Genomic DNA, 6449 nt, shown 5'->3' with positions numbered 1-6449 from the left:
CGCAGGCTTCGCGAGCCAGCGGATGATGGCTGTTGGTGTCTATTGGAAGGAAACGAGAGCTGCAGCATTGCCTACGAGATTGCTTCAGTCGCACGGAATGGTCTCGGAACTCTCGGCAGCAGAATCTGTCAGAATTAGCGTCACATAACACTGTCTATCATACACACTGTCATCACGACGTGGCCGCTAAGTGCTGTAGTTTGTGAGAAAATCAATAAATTTAGTATTTTCCCTCTATTTATTTCAAAACAGCGCTCTATTGGCCATTCTTGCAGCCCAGCTTTCCTTTGGGCTAAAAAGCTCGGCGGCAAAACTTTTATTCACTAACCCTTAAACAGGCGCCCAAGGCACGATGCACATGCGTATTAATTTCTTTTTCCTGGCATTCTGACTGTATGGAAATGTGGCCGCCGTGGCAGCAATCGAACGCTTGCACCATGGAGAAAAGTGCAGAGCCGTGGAATCTAGGCCAGGACCGGCAACGCTAGCGATCTTTCAGATTGACCTCTGTCATTTCCTCAATAAAAGAAAAGCAGTTTTCATTGCAAGGAACACAATGACATGGTTGCTTTCTCGAAAGTAAATGGAAGTCTTACGGTTCTATTCTCGCTTTCCATAAGTTCCATAAGCATCCGCAACTAACTCGGAAAAAAGCTTCTTTCTCAGTAGTAACACAAGTAAATGGAGCTCATGAACGTTCGTTCGGTGACTGACAAATAAATTTAAACAAGAATACCTATTCATGAAAGTCAAAGGGAAAGAAGACAACGTTGACCTATACACTGTATGTATAGATGTACTGGAATTAGCGGAGGGAAGATTATAGATATAGCAATAATACAAGGTTGCACAATATTTTAGCATAATTTGCCTTATGTTATTCGTTCCTTGGTCGGAGCTCAAATGTTTTTTGTCAACCGTTTGTACATTTTATTCATGTAAGCTTTCTCGTTCGCTTTTTTTCGCGCTTGTCGTAAGTCAACGTTGTTTTCTTTCACATCTAGTTTGATGACTTTGGTTGAGAAATTTTTTTTTACCAGAAGGCCAGGCAGGCCACTTCCGGGGTGGCACAGTCTGCAATAGAGTAACGTCGTTAGATTTGCATCATATTAACGCTGATTACACCGGTGCCAGTAACATTGAAATTTCTGCAATTATGCCTAATTGTTCTCATTTGAGACCCTTTGATACCTCTTGTGCCTCACTACTGTATTCTGAAGTAACTAACTTACCCATTTCGGAACAAGGTTAAAAACAGAGATAGCCAGATCTCAGTTACACGGAATCCGTAGGAAGGGAGCAAAGAAAACTCTCTTCACAATGTTTTTTTAAATATTGTTAACATACCAACCGGCAGCAAGAACCGGCTTTGAAAGCAACCCCGTCCGTGATATCTCTGGGTTTCTGGACAACAAATGAATCAGCAGTCATGACACATTTGCTCATCTTGGTGCGTCGCAGGAGCGAAGGCGTCGATTGTGCCGGGAGCCGTACGAGGATACAAGGAACTTCACGAAAGACTCAAAGGAACCATGAAATGGGAAGATCTCTTCGCCCCCGCTATTAAGTTGGCCAAGGAAGGCTTTCCCATCAAGAAGCACTTTGCAACAGTTCTCGCCAAGCATGCAACTGAATTATCCAATACGGACCTCAAGTACGCATCATAGACATTCTCCGCATTTTCCGCATAGTCGCTGACTTGTCTCCGTAAATTAGATTCATTGCCCTCATACATTCAGAACAAGTGAATCCCGATACCGCATTTTTGCAATTTCCCCGATTACCGCGAATTATTATTGGATGGTTGGTTTAGTGCAGTGTGTGCTGAGCGAGAAAAAAACTACCAGACAAAGATGGGACATAGACAATGATAACGGACAGGGAGAAATTATGCCAGTCGTTGTTTTCTCTCTCGCTCTCTGTATTCTCTTTCTGGGAGTCCTTTCGCTAGCGGTTACCAAAGGTTGGCGGAAGCTTTTTGTTGAAGTTGGTGTTGTCCTTGTTTGTCTTGTTGTCGTCGTGCTTGTTGATAACGCTGTTGTTTTGCTTGTTTGAAATTGTAGCGAAATCATGATGTGGTCAATGCCGTACATTTGGTTGCTGTAGGAAAATCTTCGATGGCGTCAGCAAGGAAGGCGACAAGCTTGTGCAGCCGGATCTGGCAAAACTTCTGGAGGACATTTCGAAGAAAGGCGCAGATCATTTCTACACCCATGTCTGCGAAGAAATTGTCAACGGCCTGGGAGCAGGTAAAAGTTATTTAGTCTCTGGGTAAACCGCTCTTAGCCTTGGTGACCTAAAAGCACATTCAGGCTACGTTGCTGTGCCCATTACAGTTTTAGAGGCATGCTAGTGGGAAACACCCAATTCGACCAAGATAAGTCCATCCATCGAGACGTAGGCAAGCCTTTTCTGAGGCACTTTGTGCCTGCTTATGTCACTTCAATGCCCAATCAGTTTAGAAAGAAATCTTTGAGTACTGTTTCCGCAAAAATTCGCAGCAGACAGGTTAGTTATTCGAAGACAAACATCAAGGTCATGTCCAACTTTATTTTCCTGAATTACTCATAGAATCCTCAGTGCCCCGGTAAGTAAGTGTGGCGTTACGTATTTCTAATCTTATCAAAATGTTTACTTCTATGCCCAATTGATATGCAGGCGAGCTTGACAAAAACTTCGAGAAACCATCTCAGATTGTCGCGAGTGTCAGCGACAGCTGTCTTCCGTGACCTGCTGCAAATCGCTATGTAATTAGCGAGCCTACATGCGATTGTTGTGTGCCATCGGTACAACGCGAAACCTAATAGGCACACCAGGAAACACACGAAGTGGCACACACGCTGCTAACCACAACGGCAAATGGTACCATGACGAAGCATATATTGTAATTATGGCACCCCAGTTTAAACACCGTAGCAGTCTCTCATGATGACAATGGTATTCTTTTTTGGTATTGTAGAAATGCAATGTGCTTATACGCACCAAGACATTTTTCACTTGAGGAATAACGCAACTTGGCGTTTTTCCTCGCAGTGAAGCTAACCACCTGCATTTGCTTTATGCTGTGCTCAACCCTTCTCGGTAATATTTAAGAGGAACCGCGGAGTGCGACTCCACCAACTGAAATACTTGAGAAACAATAATTATATGCCTACCATCAGCTTCAAGCGATAATTAAAGGAACGAACTCTGGAAGCACGAACGTTCGGTTACCATGACAACAATAGGAAGTACGCTGATTTATTTATTCCTCGTTGGCGGGGGCCTCGGCCGGCCTCGTAACATTATTGCGATTTATATCCTTTTATTTCCAAGCAATCAAAACGTCTTCAACGCTCAAAGAGCGATAGTTTGCTGCACACGCGTATAATTAAAGAGAATCATTGCATGTAGAAGGCAATGTCACTGAGCCGTGTGAAGCCAAAAGGACGAAGTTCGGTGAAATCCCTTTATTAACCATGTCAATACAAATAGCTCTACTTGCACAAATGGCCGACACGGGAGCCAGAACTGAATCATATAGATTCTTGTAGTAAACTCTACATAATTTAATGCGGCATCCAATATGAAAAAGAAACCTAATGTAAGAAAGAATGTTGCATTATAGTACTCTATTTACTCGCATAGCGCTGCTAGTATTTCTTCTTTTGCTGTAAGTTTACGTGAAGTCGGTGTGTCATATTTATGCTGCGAAAATATCCTTTCGAACTGTATAGATAACAAATATAAAACCTAATAAAAGGAACTATGCATATCCCGTCCATATGTTGAAATCTGAGAAGCGAAGCTTTCGTGCAGTGGTAAAGCAATTATTCTGCGCAATGTATCGCACCACAGCGATTGACTACCTGCCAGGGAAGGCAGCATTACGGGAAACCGCGCCACGTTAACTGCGCGACCGCGCATTATACTGTCTGCGGGTGCGCACCCCGGTGCGATGGCACTGTATCCCGGGTCAATGCGTTTACTAGAGCTCACCGATCCTGGAGACAGTGCAATGGGCGTCGGTACTTGGTAAAAGTCCGAGCAATCAGAGGTGCAAAACCCCAAACCTAGGAAGCCATGAGCAACCAACAAACAACTAAACCAAGGACAACATAGGGGAAATTAGTTGTACTTACTAATTGAATTAAAGCAATGATAAATTAATGGCAATGAAAGTGGATGAAAAAAACAACCTGACGCAGGTGGGCAACGATCACACGTCTTCGCATTGCTCGTGCGATGCTCTACCAGTTGAGCTACAACGGCGCCGTCTTCCTATCCACTTTTCCGGGGTATTTATGTGTTACTACTAGAACTAACCCTGGGAGTGTTAGTCCGCACCACCACCCACAAACCTTGGCGGCGGATGTGGAAGATCCTTTCTGCCACGGGCGTCATGAGTACGATATCGTTTTGGGTGAAGGCAACTGGTCAATGCACACGTGCTACCTGCAGGCATCAATGTTGCCGGATTCGAGACCCTCGTTATGTAATGAACGTGAAAAAAGGGAATTAACCGAGGGTCCCAAATTTTTATTAATAACGTCATAAGAAGCGAACATGTTAACAAAGACACCAAGCACACCACAGGGAAAATGGGTTGTACTTACTAATAGAAATAAAGAAACTATAAATTATTGAAATTGAAAGTGGATGAAAAAACAACTTTCCGCAGGTGGAGAACGATCCCACGGGTCTCGAATCCAGCAACATTGATGCCTTCAGGTAGCACATGTGGGTTTTTCGACCAGTTGCTTTCACCCCAAAACATCACGTACTCATGACCCTTGCCGCAGAAAGGACGTTCCACATCAGTCACCAAGGTTTGTGAGTGGTGGCGCTGGCTAACACTCCCAAGGTTAGTTCCAGTCATCATCATCATCATCATCATCAGCCTAGTTACGCCCACTGCAGGGCAAAGGCCTCTCCCATACTTCTCCAACTACCCCGGTCATGGACTAATTGTGGCCATGTTGTCCCTGCAAACATCTTAATTTCATCCGCCCACCTAACTTTCTGCCGCCCCCTGCTACGCTTCCCTTCCCTTGGAATCCAGTCCGTAACCCTTAATGACCATCGGTTATCTTCCCTCCTCATTACATGTCCTGCCCATGCCCATTTATTTTTCTTGTTTTCAACTAAGATGTCGTTTACCCGCGTTTGTTGCCTCACCCAATCTGCTCTTTTCTTATCCCTTAACGTTACACCCATCATTCTTCTTTCCATAGCTCGTTGCGTCGTCCTCAATTTCAGCAGAGCCCTTTTCGTAAGCCTCCAGGTTTTTGCCCCATATGTGAGTACTGGTAACACACAGCTGTTATACACTTTCCTTTTGAGGGATAGTGGCAACCTGCTGTTCATGATTTGAGAATGCCTGCCAAACGCACCCCAGCCCATTCTTATTCTTCTGGTTATTTCAGTCTCATGATCCGGATCCGTGGTCACTACCTGCCCTAAGTAGATGTATTCCCTTACCACTTCCAGTGCTTCGCTACCTATCGTAAACTGCTGTTCTCTTCCGAGACTGTTAAACAATACTTTAGTTTTCTGCAAATTAATTTTCAGACCCACCCTTTTGCTTTGCCTCTCCAGGTCAGTGAGCATGCATTGCAATTGGTCTCCTGAGTTACTAAGCAAGGCAATATCATCAGCGAATCGCAAGTTGCTAAGGTATTCTCCATCAACTTTTATCCCCAATTCTTCCCACTCCAGGCCTCTGAATACCTCCTGTAAACATGCTGTGAATAGCATTGGAGATATCGTATCTCCCTGTCTGACGCCTTTCTCTATAGGGATTTTGTTACTTTCTTTGTGGAGGACTACGGTGGCTGTGGAGCCGCTATAGATATCTTCCAGTATTTTTACATATGGCTCATCTACACCCTGACTCCGTAATGCCTCCATGACTGCTGAGGTTTCGACTGAATCAAACGCTTTCTCGTAATCAATGAAAGCTATATATAAGGGTTGGTTATATTCTGCACATTTCTCTATCACTTGATTGACAGTGTGAATATGGTCTATTGTTGAGTAGCCTTTACGGAATCCTGCCTGGTCCTTTGGTTGACAGAAGTCTAAGGTGTTCCTGATTCTATTTGCGATTACCTTAGTAAATACTTTGTAGGCAACGGACAGTAGGCTGATCGGTCTATAATTTTTCAAGTCTTTGGCGTCCCCTTTCTTATGGATTAGGATTATGTTAGCGTTCTTCCAAGATTCCGGTACGCTCGAGGTTATGAGGCATTGCGTATACAGGGTGGCCAGTTTCTCTAGAACAGGCTGACCACCATCCTTCAACAAATCTGCTGTTACCTGATCCTCCCCAGCTGCCTTCCCCTTTTGCATAGCTCCTAAGGCTTTCTTTACTTCTTCTGGCGTTACCTGTGGGATTTCGAATTCCTCTAGGCTATTCTCTCTTCCACTATCGTCGTGGGTACCACTGGTAATGTATAAATCTCTATAGA

Source organism: Dermacentor variabilis, chromosome 7, assembly GCF_050947875.1.
Source record: "Dermacentor variabilis isolate Ectoservices chromosome 7, ASM5094787v1, whole genome shotgun sequence".
Taxonomy (NCBI): domain Eukaryota; kingdom Metazoa; phylum Arthropoda; class Arachnida; order Ixodida; family Ixodidae; genus Dermacentor; species Dermacentor variabilis.
The sequence above is the reverse complement of the archived record's forward strand: the minus strand, read 5'-3'. Positions refer to the sequence as shown.